This window comes from Oncorhynchus tshawytscha, linkage group LG01, assembly GCF_018296145.1.
Source record: "Oncorhynchus tshawytscha isolate Ot180627B linkage group LG01, Otsh_v2.0, whole genome shotgun sequence".
In the NCBI taxonomy this organism is placed as follows: Eukaryota; Metazoa; Chordata; class Actinopteri; order Salmoniformes; family Salmonidae; genus Oncorhynchus; species Oncorhynchus tshawytscha.
This window is the reverse complement of record NC_056429.1, coordinates 65,751,170-65,772,176: the sequence shown is the minus strand read 5'-3', so window position 1 is coordinate 65,772,176 and position 21,007 is coordinate 65,751,170. Positions and strand designations below refer to the sequence as shown.

At 41.3% G+C, this 21,007-nt stretch overlaps 1 protein-coding gene across 1 annotated transcript in view; it reads left to right on the top strand.

Annotated features, from left to right (window-relative positions):
• rgs7a (regulator of G protein signaling 7a) overlaps window positions 1–21,007 on the top strand; it is a 119,977-nt gene that overhangs the window by 33,694 nt on the left and 65,276 nt on the right. The window lies entirely within an intron of this gene.

Here is a 21,007-nt window from a genome sequence, read left to right as displayed (position 1 = left end):
GACAACAACCACCCGAGCCACTGCCTGTTCACTCCACTATCATCCAGAAGGCAAAGTCAATATAGGTGCATCAAAGCTGGGACCAAGAAACTGAAAAGCAGCTTCTATCTCAAGGCCATCAGACTGTTAAATGGCCATCACTTGCACATTATAGGCTGGCGCCCTATATACATAGACTTGAAATCACTGGCCACTAATAATTGGGACATTAGTCCCTTAAATAATCTTTACATATTTTGCATTTCTCACCTCATATGTATGTACTGTATTCTGTCCTATTCTACTGTATCTTAGTCTATGCCGCTCTTACATTGCTGGTCAAAATATTTATATGTTCTTAATTCCAGTGGAAATTCTTACTTTACTTTAGATTGTGTGTATTGTTAGATATTTTTTGTTAGATATTACTGCACCTTTGGAGCTAGAAACACCAGCATTTCGCTACACCCGCAATAACATCTGCTAAACATGTGTATGTTACAAATAAAATTTGATTTGATTTGAAGTTGAATGTTCATATGCTTCAGTTTGCTGCCACATGACTGTTTTCGCTAGCTCTTATCAATATCTCTTATCAATTTGTAAGTTGCAGTGCTTGGAGAATCGTGTTATTTCTATCTGGAAAAAAATTAAGTAGAAGGTTTCTCGACCTTATTCATCGCTTCCTCGCGCAACAACTAGGTGGGATTATGAGGGAATTAAGTCAAGGTCAGTATATGGCATATCTGTAGACAGACCACTGCTACACTTCCATTTCTGTGATCTCCACCCCAAAGAATACCTGGCTGGCACATGTGCTTCCCCATGATTAAAGAACAACTGAATGTAATGAGCAACTTCTCCTTCTGAAAATGTTTGATATGAGTCAGAAAAATGTATTAAAGTGTCAAAATTGACCACAAAGTCTAAATAGGATTCGATATACAATGATGGCAAAAAAAAAAAATTGAGAGTGTGCTGACCCTGGTGCTAGATGGGGTACGCAGCTGGAGGTTGAATGTTTGAAGGGGTATGAGACTATAAAACATTTGGGAATCAGTGGTGTAGACCAATTAGGGTTTCCAATCTCTCCAAACGAATGTGGTGTTTTATGGTGTCAAAATCAGCACTATGGTCTAGGAGTATGAGGACAGATGCAGAGCCTTTGTCTGACGCAATTCAAAGGTAATTTACCACCAAAACAAGTGCAGTCTCAGTGATATGATGTGGTTTAAAACCAGACTGAAGCATTTCGTATACATGATTTGCCTACAACAGCTTTTTCCCCAAAATATGAGAGGAATGGGAAATTCGATATAGGCCGATAATTTTATAGATTTTCTGGGTCAAGGTTTGGCTTTTTCAAGAGAGGCTTTACTTCTGCCACTTTTAGTGAGTTTGGTACACATCCAGGGGATAAGAAGCCATTTATTATGTTCAACATAGGAAGGCCAAGCACAGGAAGCAGCTTTTTCAGTAGTTCAGTTGGAATAGGGTCCAGTATGCAGCTTAAATGTTTGGAGGCCATGACTATTTTCATGAATGTGTCAAGAGAAATATGATAAACTTGAGTGTCTCCATTGATCCTAGGTCCTGGCAGTGTTGTGCAGACTCAGGACAACTGAGCTTTGGAGAAATATGCAGATTCAAAGAGTCCATAATTTGCTTTCTATTGATCATTCTCTTTTATTTCAGGAAGTTAACCTGTCTAGAACCCCGTTCCGCTAGCAGTACCCCTCGCCAACAGCCAATGAAATTGCAGGGCGCCAAATACAAATCAACAGAAATCTCATAAATCAAATTTCTCAAACAGACAAGTATTAGGCACCATTTTAAAGATAAAATTCTCCTTTATCCAGCCATAGTGTCTGATTTCAAAAATGCTTTATAGAAAAGGCTCCACAATCGATTATGTTAGGTCACCACCAAGCCACAGAAAACCCAACCATTTTTTCCAGCCAAAGAGAGGAGTCACAAAAAGCACAAATAGAGATAAAACTAATCACTAACCTTTGATGATCTTCATCAGATGACACCCATAGGACTTCATGTTACACAATACATGTATGTTTTGTTCGCTAAAGTGCATATTTATATCCCAAAATCTCATTTTACATTGGCACGTTACGTTCAGTAGTTCTAAAACATGCAGTGATTGTGCAGAGAGCCACATGAGTTCACAGAAATACTCATTATAAATGTTGATGACAATTCAATTGTTATGCATGGAACTTTAGATACACTTCTCATTAATGCAACCGCTGTGTCAGATTTCAAAAAAACTTTACGGAAAAAGCATAATCTGAGTACGGCGCTCAGAGCCCAAACCAGCCAAAATAAATATCCGCCATGTTGCGCAGTCAACATTAGTTAAAAATAGCATTCAAAATATTCACTTACCTTGGATGATTTTCATCAGAATACACTCCCAGGAATCGCAGTTCCACAATAAATGTTTGTTTTGTTCGATAATGTCCATCATTTATGTCCATTTATGTCCAAATAGCTTCTTTCGTTAGGGCATTTGGTGAACAAATCCAAAAGCAGGATCCGTTCCAGTCGGACGAAAAGTTCAAAACGTTATATTACAGGTATATTACTTGTCAAACTAAGTATAGAATCAATCTTTAGGTTGTTTTTATCATAAATGTTCAATAATGTTCCAACCGGAGAATTGTCTGTAGAAAAGCAATGGAACGCAGGTCGCTCTCATGTGAAATGTGCGTGACCAGCGGATAGCTCTCTGCCAGACCACTGACTCAAAGAATTCTCATCGGGTCCCACTTCACAGTAGAAGCCTGAAAAAACGTTCTAAATAAGGTTGACATCTAGTGGAAGCCTAAGGAAGTGCAACATAACCCATATCCCACGGTGAATTCGATAGGGGCTGAGTTCAAAAACTACAAACTTCAGATTTCCCACTTCCTGTTTGGATTTTTTCTCAGGTTTTTGCCTACCATTTTTGCCTGTTTTTGCCTTCTGTTATACTCACAGACATCATTCAAACAGTTATAGAAACTTCAGATTGTTTTCTATCCAATACTAATAATAATATGCATATATTAGCATCTGGGAGGCAGTTTTCTCTGGGCACGCTATTCATCCAAAAGTGAAAATGCTGCCCCCTATCCCAAATAAGTTTTTAATGAATTAATCACTGTTGAATTCATCACTGTTTTGTCACAATGTTTGTAACTTATTTTGTACATAATTATGCAACTACTGTCTCTTATGACCGAAAAGAGCTTCTGGACATCAGGACAGCAATTACTCACGTTGAATTGGACAAAGAATTTGTCTTTAATGAGTCGGAGGAGAGGGATTTATTCCAGACACCGAACAAGGCCCTCATCCTCGTAATTCGCAGGAGAAAGAGACCGAAATATCGCAGAAGGAGATCGGGGTGCCTGGTAAGGAGCCAGCGACGAGTGACTAATCTGCCTTTGCCATCAGTTATATTGGCCAACGTTCAATCGCTGGATAATAAAGTGGACAAACTACAATATATCCTACAAACGGGACATTAAAAACTGTAATATCTTATGTTTCACGAGTCGTGGCTGAATGACGACATGAATAACATTTAGCTGGCGGGTTATACACTGTATCAGCAGGATTGAACAGCAGCCTCTGGTAAGACAACAGCTGGTGCATGATATCTAAGAAAGTCTTGAGGTTTTGCTCGCCTGAGGTAGAGTATCTCATGATAATCAATCAAATGTATTTATAAAGGCCTTTTTACATCAGCCGATGTCACAATGTGCTATACAGAAACCCAGCCTAAAACCCAAATAAGAAATGCAGAAGCACGGTGGCAAGGAAAATCTCCCTAGAAAGGCAGGAACCTAGGAAGAAACCTAGAGAGGAACCATAAGCTGTAGATCTACCAAGAGAGTGTATCTATATTCTTCGTAGCTGTCTATTTACCACCACAAACTGATGTTGGCACTAAGGCCACACTCAATAAGCTGTATACCGCCATAAGCAAACAGGAAAACATTCATCTAGAGGTGGCTCTCCTAGTGGCTGGGGACTTTAATGCAGGGAAACTTAAATCCGTTTTACTTAATTTCAACCAGCATGTTAAATGTGCAACCAGAGGGGAAAAAACTGTAAACCACCTTTACTTCACACACAGAGACGCGAACAAAGCTCTCCCTTGCCCTCCATTTAGCAAATCTGACCATAATTCTATCCTGATTCCTGCTTACAAGAAAAAACTAAAGCAGAAAGCACTAGTGACTCGGTCAGATGAAGCAGATGCTAAGCTACAGGGCTGTTTTGCTAGCACAGACTGGAATATGTTCCCGGGATTCTTCCGATGGCATTGAGGAGTACACCACATCAGTCACTGGCTTCATCAATAAGTGCATCAATGACATTGTCCCTTCAGTGACTGTATGTACATACCCCAACCATAAGCCATAGATTACAGTCAATGTCCGCACTGAGCTAAAGGGTAGAGCTGTCGCTTTCAAGGAGCGGGACTCTAACTCGGAAGCTTATAAGAAATCCCGCTATGCCCTCTGACAAACCATCAAAAAGGCAAAGCATCAATACAGGACTAAGATCGAATCGTACGACACCGACTCCGACATTCGTCGGACGTGGCAGGGCTTGCACACTGTTACAGACTACAAAGGGAAGCACAGCTGCGAGCTGCACAGTGACAAAAGCCTACCAGACAAGCTAAATTATTTATATGTTTGCTTCGCGGCAAGTAATACTGAAACATGCATGAGAGGATCAGCTTTTCTGGACGACTGTGTGAGTAAGACCTTTAAACAGGTCAGCATTCACAAGGCCGCGGGGCCAGACGGATTACCAGGACATGTACTCCCAGCATTTGCTGACCAACTGGCAAGTGTCTTCATGGACATTTTCAAACTCTACCTGTCTGAGTATGTAATATCAATATGTTTCAAGCAGACCACCATAATCCCTGTGCCCAAGAACACTAAGGTAACCTGCCTAAATGACTACCGACCGTTAACCCTCACGTGAGGAATAACAATATCCCTATACTCTCTACACCTGCCAGTTTTAGCCTTAGCCAGCACCCTCTTCAGATTAGCCTTTATTTCGGTAGCACTGCCCTTCGGGATGATTGCTGATGATTATTTTTAAGTCTAGTACTGCCGGTAATGGAGTCACCAATGACTAGGGGTTTTCAATTTGTCAGAGCTAATGGTGGGAGGCTTGGGTGGCTCAGACCCTGTAATGGGTGGAGGAGAGACCAGAGAAGGCTCGGCCCTGACTCCGACTCATTGCTTAATGGGGAGGACTGATTGAAAGTTTGAGCACCGGTTGAGCATGCCGACAGCATTTCCTTCCAGAAGCCTTGAGAAAATTGTCTGTCTGTGGAGACTGTGCGAGGCGATTTATACTGCTATCTGTACTTACTGGCGGCACAGACACTGTTTCATCCTTTCCTACACTTAACTTACCATTGCCTAACGATTGCATCTGAAGCTGGGCTTGTAGCATGGCTATCCTCACCATAAGGTGATAATTCTTGTGTATATTATGAGTACGGCGACTGCAATTAGATGGCATAGTGTTAATATTACTACTTAGCTTTGGCTGGTGGAGGTCCTGGAGAACCATGTCCAGATTAAGCTTCCCGGGTGAAAAAGTTGAATGAAAAAAGTAGAGCGAGGAAAAAACATAACGTTGGTAAATGTGTAAAATTAAGATTTTGATTAAACAGTTATAGAAAGTAAAAACCATAATGTTGGCATGTAGCCAAGTAGCAACAAAGTAGCAACAAACAGCACAGCAGCACGGAGAAGTGAAATAAAAAAGTGAATGCAGCGATCAGGTTGGTTCCACCATGCTAATCATAGCAATCAGTACTAATCAGTAATCAGTACTGTGTGTGTTTGTGTGTGACCGACCAGTATCTTTGATGAGGGCACAGAAGATGATCTACGCTGCCATGCCCATAAATGGGGTGCTGGCAAAGAGCTCAACGTTGTCGATGGGGAGACCAGAATTAGGTAGGTTTAGTCTGACCTGTTCAAACATCAACATAGTATATGCTCATTAGTCAGATATCACCTATCCTAATTGCCATTGGTATTACAATATTGACTATATGTGTTCACAGATGCGTCAATGGAGCCAGCACTTGCAAACTTGCAAGATGATGTGATGGAGTCCTGACCGACAGACAGGCTTGATGCTGATGTCTCTGAATGGAGACAGGCCTTGCACTCAACACTTCCACAATGTGGGACTGAAGGTGATTACTGATAATACAGTACATCAGAAATGTCCAGTATTTGCAACACCTTTTCCATTCCTTCACTGATGTCACTGATGAGTCACTGATGAACTCTGCCTCAACCTTGCCTATTTTTACAGATGGATAGGGCTGTAGATGCTTTTGCCAGACGCCATCCTCGGTTGTTTGATGGGGAGACTCATAATTGGATAGGTTTTATCTGACCTGGTCAAACTTCAACATAGTACCTGCTTGTGTGTCAGATATGACTTTTACTAACTGCCATTGGTAATAGAACAGTGACTATATGTGTATGTGTTCACAGAAACATGTATGGAACCAGCACATAGAGTCTTGATGATGTGATGACTGACATACGGCTTGATTCTGATGTCTGTGAATGGAAAGAGACCTGGCACTCGGCATTAAAGTTTTACTAGACACAATTATTACTTGTATTGTCTTTTTTCAATTATTGAATTGAATGGTACCAGTCAATATGGGGAGGGAGAACCCTGTGCATTCTACACCAGAATCAGGGAACTCCTGTTGTATACAAATGAAATCAAATGGTATTTGTCACATGCTTTGTAAACAACAGGTGTAGACTAACAGGGAAATGCTTACTTACAGGCCCTTCCCAACAATGCAGAAAGAAGAAAATAGAAATAACAGAAAAATAGACAAATTATAGTAGAATAAATACACAATGAGTAACGATAACTTGGCTATACCAGTCCCGAGTTGATCCCGAGATATGAGGTAATTGTGGTAGATATGTACATACAGGTAGGGATAAAGTGAATAGGCAACATAATAGTAACAATAGTAACAGTAACAACAGCAAATGTGATGAGCCAAAAGAGTGCAAAAGCTGTCAATGCAGATAGTCTGGGTAGCTATTGGTTACCTATTTAACCAACTATTAATTTTCATTTAACCTTTTTTTTAACCAGGAAAAGCCCATTGAGACCCAGAGTATCTTTTTCAAGGGAGACCTTGCCAAGAAGGCAGCAACAATCAATACATTACAAAATTACAACAATACAATACAACAACATGATCCATTTACACTCCTCTGTAACAGAGTCTCCCATCAATATTTTTAATGAATTCAGTGGCACTATCATATCCAGATGAAGCATGTATTGTAGACTATTCCATGCGTCTGGTGCACAAGAAGAGAAGGCAGTCTTGCCTTATGCCGTGAATGTCCTGGGGACTTTAAGTAGCAACCACCTAGCAGACCGGGTATGCTAACTGCTGGTGGTGAAGGAGACCAGACTAAAGAGGTAAAGAGGGAGTTTACCCAAAAGGGCTTTGTAGATGAATACATACAAATGTATCTTTCTGTGCATATAAAGTGAGGTCCAACCTACCATTTAGTACAATGTGCAATGGTGGGGGAGTGACTTGGCATTTGTAATAAAGCGCAAGGATGCATGATAAACAGAGTCCAGTCTCTAAGACGGAGGAGGCTGCATGCATATACAACAAGTCACCATAATCAATTACAGAGAGAAAAGTGGCCTGAACAAGCTTCTTTCTGGCCATAAGCGAGAAGCTAGCCTTATTACGAAAATAAAACCCCATTTCAATTTAAGCTTTGTCACAAGATTATCCACATGAACTTTAAAGGACAACTTGACACTTTTTCAATGGATAAGCCACCAGGTGTGACAATGCTAACGTTCTCTGGCAGAGTTCTAGCTCTGATAAAGGTCATGATTTTAGTTTCTTTGTACATTCAATACCATTTTGAGACTATAAAGGGAGGCCTGCAGTGACTGAAAAACAGCTCTTCAACAGCATGAACCAGAGAAGGAGCACATGAAAATATAACTTATAGCTTGGGGATAGAATCTGTTCAGGGTCCTGTTGCTTCGAGATTTTGTGCATCGGTAATGCTTTTTGTGCGGTAGCAGAGAGAACAGTCTATAACTTGTGTGGCTGGAGTCTTTGAACATTTGTAGGGCCTTCCTCTGGACATTGCCTGGTATAGAGGTCCTGGATGGCAGGGAGCTCGGCTCTTTTCTTGAGGGGGAAGAAGTGTTGTCGTGCCCGCTTCTAGACTGTGTTAGTGTGTGTAGACTATGATAATTTCTTAGTGATGTGGACACTCTTGACTTGCTCCACTACAGCCCCGCTGATGTGGGTGGGGGCGTGATCGGCCCGTTTCCTGTAGTCCACGATCAGCTCCTTTGTCTTTCTGACGTTGAGGGAGAGGTTGTTGTCCTGGCACCACACTGCCAGGTCTCCAACCTTCTCCCGGTAGGCTGTCTCATCGTCGGTGGTGATCAGGCATACCACCGTCGTGTTGTGGGCAAACTTAATGATGGAGTTGGCGTCGTGCCGGCCATGCAGTTGTGGGTGAACAGGGAGTACAGGAAGGGAATAAGCATGCACCCCTGAGGGGCCCCGTGTTGAGGGTCAGCGTGGTAGATGTGTTGATGCCTACCCTCACCACCAGGGGTAGCCCGTCAGGAAGTCCAGTATCCAGTTGCATAGGGATATATTTAATCTCAGGGTCCTTAATTTAGTGATGAGCTTGGAGGGCACTATGGTGTTGAATACTGAGCTGTAGTCAATGAACGTAAGTGTTCCTTTTGTCCAGGTAGGAAATGGCAGTGTGGAGTGCAATAGAGATGGTGTCATCTGTTGATCTGTTGTGACGGTATGCGAATTGGAGTGGGTCCAGGGTGTCTGCGATGATGGTGTTGATGTGAGCCATTGACAGCCTTTCAAAGCATTTCATGGCTACAGATGTGAGTGCTATGGGGCGATAGTCATTTAGACAGCTTACCTTGGCATTCTTGGGCACAGGGACTATGCTGGTCTGCTTGAACATTTTTGGTATTACAGATTGGGTCAAGGGAGGTTGAAAATGTCAGTGAAGACACTTGCCAGCATGCTCTGAGTACGCATCCTGGTAATTTGTCTGGGCCTTGTGAATGTTTAAAAAATATATATATATATATATATATATATATATATTATTTTATTTATTTCACCTTTATTTAACCAGGTAGGCCAGTTGAGAACAAGTTCTTACCCACATCAGATATGGAGAGCGTGATCACACAGTCGTCTGGACAGCTGGTGCTCTCATGCATGGTTCAGTGTTGCTAGCCTTGAAGTGAGAATAGAAGGTATTTAACGGGACACCACACAGGAAGGTATGACCACTCTGAAGGTATGACCACAAGGTAGCACCATTAGTAATAGACAAAATACAGATAGGCACAGTATCTGTATCGGCTCGGAATGAGAATGAAAGGTGAAAGGTGCACATTGTTATATTAGCAGAAACTGTTTCTATGTTATTATGTAAAGGTTTGTTTATTCTATATGGACTTGTTACTACATTTTAAAGTTATACAAATGCTTGATTTAGAATACATAAATTCAGTAATTCAGTAATCATATGACTCTGTAGGCTACTGACCTATTCAAAGCTTCCTCCTGCATCTCACTGTACAACTGCCTGTAGTTATTGAACTCAACCTGCAGGAGGTTTGTATGTTGTGATTGAGTGGGGGGAAACAGCAATGTGCAAGATTCTGACAGATGAGTGTGCGTCGGTGGTGGCAAGAACACACCCAAGAAACACCCACATCAAACCACACCCCCGAGCCAACTCACATTTGGCTTCTGTCATGGCCGCCAGCATTTCGAGGAGCAAGCAGAAAAAAAAGTCAAATCAGCAGGTGCAGTTCCTTTTTAATGGTGAAAGTGCCATGTCCGTTTGCAATATTACTACAACAAAGAAGTTACTGCAAACCACAACATTTTTTTTAATACGTCATACAGCATTGCAAGTGCGATGGAACAGCAGAATATGTACAGCTTTTTTCTTACATTGCTCCCCATCTCCGCTCTGCCTCTGCTTTGTCAACAAAACAATAACAATGCAGAGGCAGACAGTGGCACTGCTTCCCCTACTGCGGATTCCATCTTTAATGAGCTTGTAGATGGTCAGCTCTTAACATCTCCACAGAGGGAGAAAAGCTGACAGATTGGCTTAAAGGGATAGTTCACTCAAATTACAAAATGACACATTGGTTTCCTTACACTGTAAGCAGTCTATGGACAACGTATGACTGGCACTGTTTTTAAATGCTAACATTTTAGCATTTGTGGCACAAGTCTTATTCGATTCATGGTACCAACGTAAGCATCCAGAAGTATCTAAAATTGATTTGTGAATAACAGTCACTTGTAGATGTGGTTTGAACATGATTCATGACAAATGCTAATATTGGTACCATGACTTGATTTTCTTTCTCTCCATCTCTTGCCTTTTATTTCTTTCACTTTCACTCATGCTCCTCTTTCTGGTACCACCTCTTCTCCCCCCTTCACTCTCTCTTTCTCGCTCTCTCCTTTCTTTCATTCTTTCTACCCCCCCCCTCTCTCTTACCCCAGTGTGAAGTCCAGAGAAAGAGAAAGAGAGAGATTGTATTTAGGTGTTGCGTAGCACAATTATTTTTCCCCCTATATGAAATGTTGATTCTCTCATGGGTAACAGCTTTTTTTGGTAGGAACACTAAACTACCTTTTTTGTTGCAGTTTCATCAAAACTGTTATTCGAGGGTCTTACTTCTGTTCTATGATGTATTTTTTTAACATATCAGTCCTCCAACCATAGTCATATTTGAATAAATAGTGTATTGCATCATGCCTATGACAATTATATTACACTGAACAAAAATATAAATGCAACATGTAAAGTGTTGCTCCCATGGATCATGAGCTGAAATTAAAGATCCCAAATTTCCCAAAAGATTATTACACTCAAATTTTGTGCACAACTTTGTTTACATCCATGTTAGTGAGCATTTCTCCTTTGCCAAGATAATCCATCCACCTGACAGGTGTGGCATATCAATAAGCTGATTAAACAGCATGATCCTTACACAGGTGCACCTTGTGCTGGGGACAATAAAAGGACACTCTAAAATGTGCAGTTTTGTCACACATCACAATGCCACAGATGTCTCAAGTTTTGAGGAAGCATGCAATTGGCATGCAGACTGCAGGAATGTCCACCAGAGCTGATGCGAGAGAATTGAATCGCAATTTCTCTACCAAAAAGCCGCCTGCAAAGTTGTTTTAGAGATTTTGTTAGGATACTCAACCGGTCTCACAACCGCAGACCTTGGTGTGTGGCGTCCTGTGGTCGAGCGGTTTGCTGATGTCAACGTTGTGAACAGAGTGTCCCATGGTGGCAGTGGGGTTATGATAAGGGCAGGCATAAGCTACGGACAACAAACACAAATGCATTTTATTGATGCCAATTTTAATGCACAGAAATACCGTGACAAGATCCTGAGGCCCATTGTGAGGCCTATTTTGTTAAGGTATCTGTGACCAACAGATGCATATCGGTATGCCCAGTCATGCGACTGATTTCCTGATTGACCGATGAACTGTAACTCAGTAAAATCTTTGAAATTGTTGCATGTTGAGTTTATGTTTTTGTTCAGTATACTTATTCACCATACACATTCCAGTGCAGTGCTGAATGCTGGAAAATATTTGAGACCTCAATATTGAAAGTCACATTATTCATGGGCCAGCGGTCACAGCACTTGCAACCCAGCTCACAGCTTCATGCCATTAGTTCAGTTTGGCAGCCCTAGCTCACCTCAACTACCCATTCTCCATCCAAGCTCTCTGCTTTGTCTCTGTTCACCCAGAGAATGTCTTCCTGTAATATTATTTGTGTTTCGTTTCTGTATATATACCATGGTTTTGATATTGATAATGATGACAATATTGTTACTACAAAAGCAAACTACTTTGATAAACTTTCATTTATGTAGGGATTTTCAGTCTCCAGTCTACAATAGGTACTCAAATCATGCAAGTACATTTCTGAATAAGTTTGAAGATGTAATCATACTTGCAATGTGATGAAATTAATGTATAACTCTGTTAAAAATGAACCATTATAATTGTAATCAAAATCATTTCTATTTTCATTCAGTTAACATGGTGCAATTAATTACAGCCTCTCTAGTTAAAGTAGATGGTAGTGTGCAACTCTGTATAAATCCCTGGAAATTCTCCTGAAGCTAATGACAGGGTCTCCATTCAGGATGGTTAAACAGTTGCAGGAATGCTATAGGAAGTTTTCAAGATTTCACAAAATGGAACCACCATAGGAAAATGCAAGTCATTCTTCCATGTGACATGTCTTGTCATTATTTGTCTCACAGAGTGTTTCAGTCTCCTTGTCTTGGTTATCTACTGATTGGAAAGTGACATTCCAGTGGACAATACTAGTGTCTGGGAAAGTTATGCTTTTTCACTCTGCTCCACTCTCCACTGGGGTTACTGATGGATAGCATTCCCATGACTAACAGCACTCAGTCAAATGCTATTATCTCCAACACTTCAACAGGATGTCCGACAGATCCCTGGCTAACTGAGGGAGTGAGGAATGTGTCAGGTTTTGTGTGTGTGTGTGTGTGTGTGTTCATTTTGAATGTATTTATTTTTTGCATTATTTGAGGTCTGACAACACTGCATCTTTTTTTGTTATTTTAACAAGCTGTAATTTTCTGCAAATAAATGCTCTAAATGAAAATATTTATATTTGGAATTTGGGTGAAATGTTGTTAGTAGTTTAAAGAATAAAACAAAAATGTTTATATCTTTATGTTTGAAGCCTGAAATGTGGCAAAAGTTCGCAAAGTTCAAGGGGGCCGAATACTTTCGCAAGGGACTGTATATATGTATACGTACACTACATGGCCAAAAGTATGTGAACACCTGCTCATCGAACATCTCATTCCACAATCATGGGCATTTTGATTGATCCCCCCTTTGCTGCTATCACAGCTTCCACTCTTCTGGGAAGGCTTTCCACTTGATGTTGGAACATTGCTGGGGGGACTTGCTTCCATTCTGCCACAAGAGCATTAGTGAGGTCGGGCACTGATGTTGAGCAATTAGGCCTGGCTCGTAGATGGTGTTCCAATTCATTCCAAAGATGTTTGATGGTGTAGAGGTCAGGGCTCTGTGCAGGCCAGTCAAGTTCTTCCACACCAATCTCGACAAACCATTTCTGTATGGACCTCGGATTGTGCATAGGGGCATTGTCATGCTGAAACAGGAAACGGCCTTCCCCAAACTGTTGCCACAAAGTCGGAAGCACAGAATCGTCTAGAATGTCATTGTATGCTAAGATTTCCCTTCACTGGAACAAAGGGGCCTAGACCGAACCATGAAAACAGCCCCAGACTATTATTCCTCCTCCACCAAACCTAACAGTTGACACTATATATTGGGGCAGGTAGCGCTCTCCTGGTATTTGCCAAACTCAGATTAATCCGTCGGACTGCCAGATGGTGAAGCGGGATTCATACCTACAGTTTGATTGAAGTGGATTTAACAAGTGACATCAATAAGGGATCACAGCTTTCACCTGGATTCACCTGGTTAGTCTATGTCATGGAATGTGCAGGTGTTCTTAATGTTTTGTATCCTCAGTGTAGATGTATCAATAGTATGTATCAAAAAGCTTATGATCTCTATACATTTGCTTCACAGTTTATGCATTATTTTGCCTGTCGGTATAACATTCATGGCTGAGTGTCTGTCCAATCTGACTCTCAGTCCCGTCTCTCTCTCCAGAGACAGGGATGTGGCCCGGAATGCCAATCCGGATCCAGCTGCTTCCAACTTATTGGTATTCAGGAGACAGCGCATTCCGAGCATCTGTTGCACGTGTCAAGGAGGTGCTTGGCTGGGCTAGAGATGCTCCTCTCTCTCTCTCTCTCTCTCTCATGTTATTAGGATCTAAAAATAGGAGCCATCCTCCCTCCAATTCCAATGCACCTCTGTTTTCCTCTACTACTTCCCTCCTTCTCCATCCTTGTCTGTGTTTTGTCTCAGTAAACATGGCTGGTGTTCACAGATAAGACTCTTCACATCTATACCCAGACTATTTAGACTGTAGTTACGCACTTGCCTCAATTTGGGTGAAGCCATACCCAGCTAGCACAGTGGATCTGGGCCGATTCCGGCTGAGATTGGGACATCTGGCTGAGAGTCAGACTCGGGCCGACATCATGTGGCCTGAGTCTGGACCGTCTTCGGAAGTATTACTTATTACTAGGATGCGGGGATTGAGCTCGGGCCGATTCCGATGTGAGTTATCTGGCCCAAATGTATTACTTGGGGTTCAAGCTGATTGGGGCTACTCTCTGCCAGATGATTACATGGGCTGCTTTATGTAATTAACATTTCATTATTTATTTATTTTGCCATATTTTCCTCATTGTTTCTGTGATCAAAACATACAATCAACATTTAAATAAAATGATTTAAGAGTCCTGTATAGTATTTTAGTATTTTGATACTTTGTGCAAAGCAATTGATGAGCATGAAAAACTTTGTGGCTAGAACCTAAGGCGCAGCGGTCTAAGACACTGCATCGCAGTGCAAACTGCGTTGCTACAGATGCTGGTTTGAGACCCGTGCCAGCCGCGACCGGGAGACCCATGTTGCTGCTTCCGTCTCTTATAAACGAAAAGAGTTTCTAGACATCAGAACTGGGATTATTCACCTCAGATTGGACGAGGAGTTCTTCTTCAATGAGTCGGAGGCCAGGGTTATATTGCAGACACCCGACCATGTCCCGATCCCAGTGAGATTCGCTGGAGATAAAATACCATGAAATCCTTGAAAGTTACCAAAATTCTGGTAGTTTACAGGTAAACTTTGAAAGTTCATATACTGTAACTTAACAAAATGTGGAAAAAGTCAATTGGGTCTGAATACTATCCGAATGCACTGTACATAGCGAATGCCCCATGCTGCTACATCATTATAAAACTGCTTTTGATGAATTGATTGTGCGGTCATAGAATACATTATAGATGAACATGTACAGTAGCAGCAATAATATAAAATACATTTACAGGACAGGCAGGGTTTATATTTGTTTTGTAAATACCCTTATAAACATGGTCACCTTTTCTCGGATTTCTTAATCATCATTAACTCCTGTGGCTGATTCTTCAACAGGGCAAATCAGCCAGCTTAATTAGTCACTGCAGAAAATGTTTCCTGGATCCCAAAAATATGCAGCTTTTATTTGTACTTTATTTTTACATTTTCAGCAGGCTGTTTGAGTGATTAAACCACAGTAGGTGGGCAGCGATATATGCACTCGGTAGAATCTGTTCCAGCACACGACCAACCTTGGCTTAGTCATTTCGCCCACCTTCCGCCCACTAAGAAACACAGCGAGAGAGATAGGCCTTTCCCCAGGATCTCTATCCCACCATCAACCAGGGAGATAGCCATCCAAACAGTAGAAACAATAACAGAGAGCACAGACCCAGCTAGAGGCATTATACAGACAGCAAGCCAAACAATAGAAATCAAAAACACTGAACCTAGAAGCAATAATGTACGACAGCGTATGAAGAACAGAAAACAATAGAGACAGCATTGGAGTTCTAAACAGTGGTTGTAAAGGCAGACTTGGCTATAGAAGCAATGACTATGGTTACAAAAGCGGTATTAGAATCAGCAAAATTGAGTATTGGGACCGTAACTGAATTAGTAGTATCAGTAAGATAAACCACAGAGCCATGATATACCACTGCCAAGTCTGTGCTAACTGCAGAGAGATATCAGCGATAGAATCAGAGACAGCAGCATATTGTTGTTGTCAGACAATTTATTTTTTTATTTTTTTTAAATATGGCATTTTTTGAAAAATGTATGTTTTGAAGATAATACGTTTTTATCCAACAGCGATGATATATATGACTGCAATCTGAGTGAGCCTCTATCTAGGGAGGTGTATGAGAATGGTAGGTGGAAATAAACCAGCAAAGAGATGAGAAAGCTGACTGGCATAAAATTCCTGTCAGACATATAGTGCCTTCAGAACGTATTCACACCCCACTTTTTCCACATTTTGTTGTGTTACATCCTGAATGTAAAATGTATTGAATGTATTTTTTTCATCACTGGCCTACACACAATACCCCATAGTGTCAAAGTGGACTAATGTTTTTCGAAATTTTAACAAATTAATTAAAAAAGAAAATCTGAAAATATCTTGAGTCACAGCCCAATCCAGATCCAGAAATTTGACAGTGGCTTCTGATTAAATTACATTTTCACAGAACCGCTTGTTACAATTTCGATGAGGCTCTCGTTCAGATATCGGTAAGGCAGGGCATGAAAGGGATAACGAATCCAGTGGTTTGTGTCGTCCGTTTCGGGAAAGTACCTGCACAATTGTGCACCCAGCTCACTCAGGTGCTTGACTATATCACATTTGACATTGTCCGTAAGCTTGAAGTCATTTGCACACAAAAAATCTTACAATGATGGAAAGACCTGTGTGTTGTCCAGAGAAGAGCTCTAACATCTTAATCATAGCCTCAATTTTGTCCCACAATTTGAAAATAGTTGCGGAGAGTCCCTGTAATCCTAGATTCAGATCATTCAGGCGAGAGAAAACATCACCCAGATAGGCCAGTCGTGTGAGAAACTCGTCATCATGCAAGCGGTGAGACAAGTGAAAATAATTGTCCAGTAAAGAAAACTTTAAGCTGTGTCAATACTGTATGTTGTAAAAGCATTACATGGTCACTGCCCATATTGCATAGTGCAGAAAATACATGACAGTTCAGGGGCATTGCTTTGACAAAGTTAACCATTTTCACTGTAGTGTCCAAAACGTCTTTGAAACTGTCAGGCATTCCCTTGGCAGCAAGAGCCTCTCGGTGGGTGCTGCAGTGTACCCAATTGGCGTCGGGAGCAACTGCTTGATGCGCGTTACAACCACTATGTCTCCCTGTCATGGCTTTTGCGCCAACAGTACAGATACCAACACACCCTGACCACCAAAGTCCATTTGATGTCACAAAGCTGTCCAATACTTAAAAAATATCCTTTCCTGTTGTCCTGTTTTCCAGTGGCTTGCAAAAGAAGCTGTCTTCCTTAATTGACCCCCCATAAACATAATGGACATATACCAGGAGCTGTGCAAGGCCCACCACGTCTGTTTACGCATCCAACTGTAACGCATAGAATTCACTGGCTTGTATGCGATGTAGTAATTGTTTCAAAACATCTCCTGCCATGTCACTGATGCGTCGTGAAACAGTCTTGTTTGAAAGCATTGTCTGTATAGTTTTTTGGGCCTTTCCCCCAGCATTGTCCCAGCCATATCCACAACAGCAGGAAGAATGAAGTCCTCTGCAATAGTATGGGGTTTGCCTGTCCTAGCCACTCACCATATAAGGTGCTTCTAGCCGCTTCTTATTAATGGTATCTGTTACTTTTATACATGTCTTACTACTCGAAAGTCGTCTTAATTCTCGCTCAAAATACTGGCATGTTTTGTTACTAAATGTCTGCGCAAGAGTGAAGGTTTCATTGAGTTGTGAAATAGTACTTTTGCACATATAACACACTGTGGCTAGGAAAAGGCACTACTCCCAATATAAATGAACCCCAAGTCAATGTAGTTCTCATCATATTTGTCCTCTTTGATGGTCCAACGTCCCTGTCTGTTGTTCAGTGTTTTCCCGAGTAAGGGGGTAGTAGGCTGATTCACAACTGTCAGTGTCCATGCTAGCTTGGCTAACAAACGTAGAATTACTGATGTTAGCATTGGATGTGCTCGTGGAAGCAGAACAACTTGTGTCGTCGACAGGTGCAGGAGTAGTACTGTGGTAGCAGTACTACCACTAGAGCTGGTATGTGTCTCTATGGACGCGGGCCTTACTTTTTATAACCATTTATCAATTTTCGAGCAAACGGAAAGAGCTACATTTGGCTACATATGGACCGTTAGTGGAAGTCCCGCGAGAGAGTAACGGTTAATATGATTAGATGTTAATTATTTGACTAGGCTACCTGTATTTGACATTGTGTTGTTATTTCACTGAACACTAGATGGTTGAATTTTATATTTGGTCGTGAAACAAGGGTACTCAAGTGAGAGAAAAAACTAACCCAAATGTATAGCCCCGTTGGGAAAATATAAATGGACTGTTTGAAAATGTGGAGAACGATTTAAAAAAAAAAGTGAATCACATTTTTATTTGGCGTACCCCCGATGGCATTGCACATACTTTTGGGAATACCTGCTATAGAGGATGACGATATTCCAAATCCTGCATCCCGTTTGCAATAAGGCACTAAAGTAATACAGCAAAAAATGTGGCAAAGCAATTCACTTTTTTTGTCTTGAATACAAAGTGTTATGTTTGGGGAAAAGCCAATACAACACATTGCTTAGTACCACTCTTCATATTTTCAAGCATAGTGGTGACTGCATCCTGTTATGGGTATGCTTGTAATCGTTAAGGACTGGGTGGTTTTTCAGGATAAAAAATAAATGGAATGGAGCTAAGCACAGGCAAAATCCTAAAAGAAAACCTGGTTCAGTATGCTTTTCACCAGACACTGGGAGATGAATTCACCTTTCGGCAGGACAATAACCTAAAACACAAAGCCAAATCTACACTGGAGTTGCTTACCAAGAAGACAGTAAATGTTCCTGAGTGGCCGAATTACAGTTTTGACTTAAATCTGGTTGAAAATCTATGGTTGTCTAGCAAGTTTGAAGAATTTTTTAAATAATAATGGTCAAATATTGTACAATCCAGGTGTGCAAAGCTCTTTGATACTTACCCAGAAAGACTCACAGCTATAATTGCTTTCAATACATTTTCAATACATTTGCCCAAAAATTAGTTTTTTTGTTTGTTGACTTTGTCATTATGGGGTATTGTGTGTAGATGGGCGATTTAAAAAAGTATTCAATACATTTTGAATTCAGGCTGTAACACAACAAAATGTGGAATAAGTCAAGGGGTATGAATACTTTCTGAAGGCAGTGTATCTCGCCTGTGAACTGTGTTAACCCCAGAAAATGTCAGATGAGGATACATTTTTCCAGGCAGCAGGCTTACCTGAAAGGTGGCATCATATGCGACACAGCTCAGCTTCCAATACATGGAATTTCCTGGGGAGGGGTGAGAGAGAATTCAACATTTCCCTGTAGGTATCCAGACATTTGGCTCATTCCCTCTGGACTCCGGGTTAGAGCAACCACATCTTGTGAGCTTTGTTAGCCCCAGGGAGTCTCTCTCTCTCTCTCTCTCTCTCTCTCTCTCTCTCTCTCTCTCTCTCTCTCTCTCTGTGTCACTCTCTCTTCTCTGTGTCTCTCTCTCTGTGTCTCTCTGAAAGCTCATACGTAGGAGAGATGTGAAAATGGGGGCAACATGTTCCAAATGCTTGCCTTTGAAAATACACTGGTTTGACAATTCAAAGAGATGGGTGATTGGCTGAGGTGGAGGGTGAACAATCTCTAACAACTTACATCTATCTATCTATACCTCTACTCACATAAAAAATAACCCAGCATTACTTTCATATTATTCTCTCATCTCAATTTACTTTAGCATGGCTAATACACTGTGTTTGATTAGATCAGTTAAAGTTGCCAACACATCATCAGTGATACGTCTGGGAAAGCTTCAAAGCCAAATAGGAACTTTGGTGTCAGTCTGTCGACAACCATCTGGAGCACAAGCTAAATGGAATACAGAAAGTGAGAATGCCATCTGTCAAAACCCTCGTAGAAATCACAATAATATATTATTAACTGTGAACTGGGGTAGAACTTTCAAATCAAAATCAAAGGTTATTGTTTATTGTGGCATGTGCTGCTAAATGTTTCTAGCTCTTACCCTGTTGCACATTTTATACCAACTTTTCAGGGTGTTGTGTGAGTTCATGTTGTCAGTTAAAATGTAATTATTTCTCGGCCAGAAGGGAAATGTTGCGTCCAATGAGGGAGAGTTACAAAATTAGACAAAAAAGAAAAGAAAGAAAGGAAAGATTATTTTGCAAGAGGAGACTTTCAATGAATGGATGCTCCACTGAATTGCTTTGCCTTATGGGTTGGAAGGTACTACACTACAATACCAAAACTATGTGGACACTTGCTCGAACATCTCATTCCATAATTATGGGCATTAATTTGTAGTTGGTCCCCCCTTTGCTACTTTAACAGCCTCCACTCTTCTGAGAAGACTTTCCACTAGATCTTGGAATATTGCTGCGGGGAGTTGCTTCCATTCAGCCACGAGCATTAGTGAGGTTGGCACTGATGTGAGGTCTGGCTTGCAGTTGGCGTTCCAATTCATCCCTAGCCCGAATCATGAAAAACAGCCCCATACCATTATTCCTCCTCCACCAAACTTTACAGTTGGCATGCATTGGAGCAGGTAGCATTCTCCTGGCATCCACCAAACCCAGATTTGTCCGTCGGACTGCCAGATGGTGAAGCGTGATTCATCACTGCAGAGTATGCGTTTCCATTGATCCAGAATCCAATTGCGGTGAGCTTTACACCTTTCCAGCTGATGATTGGCATTGCGTATGGTGATCTTAGGCTTGTTTGGAACTGGGTAGTGAGTGGTGCAACTGAGGACAGATGATTTTTACACGCTACGCCCATCAGCACTCGGTGGTCCCGTTCTGTGAGCTTGTCTGGCTTACCACTTCGCAGCTGAGCTGTTGCTGCTCCTAGACATTTCCATTTCACAATAGCAGGTCAGACATTTGACGAACTGACTTGTTAGAATGGTGGCATCCTATGGCCATTCTACTGCCAATGTTTGTCTATGGAAATTGCATGGCTGTGTGCTCGATTTAATACACCTGTCAGCAACGGGTGTGGCTGAAATAGCCAAATCCACTAATTTGAACGTGTGTCCACATACTTTTGTATGGATAGTGTATATGTTCATT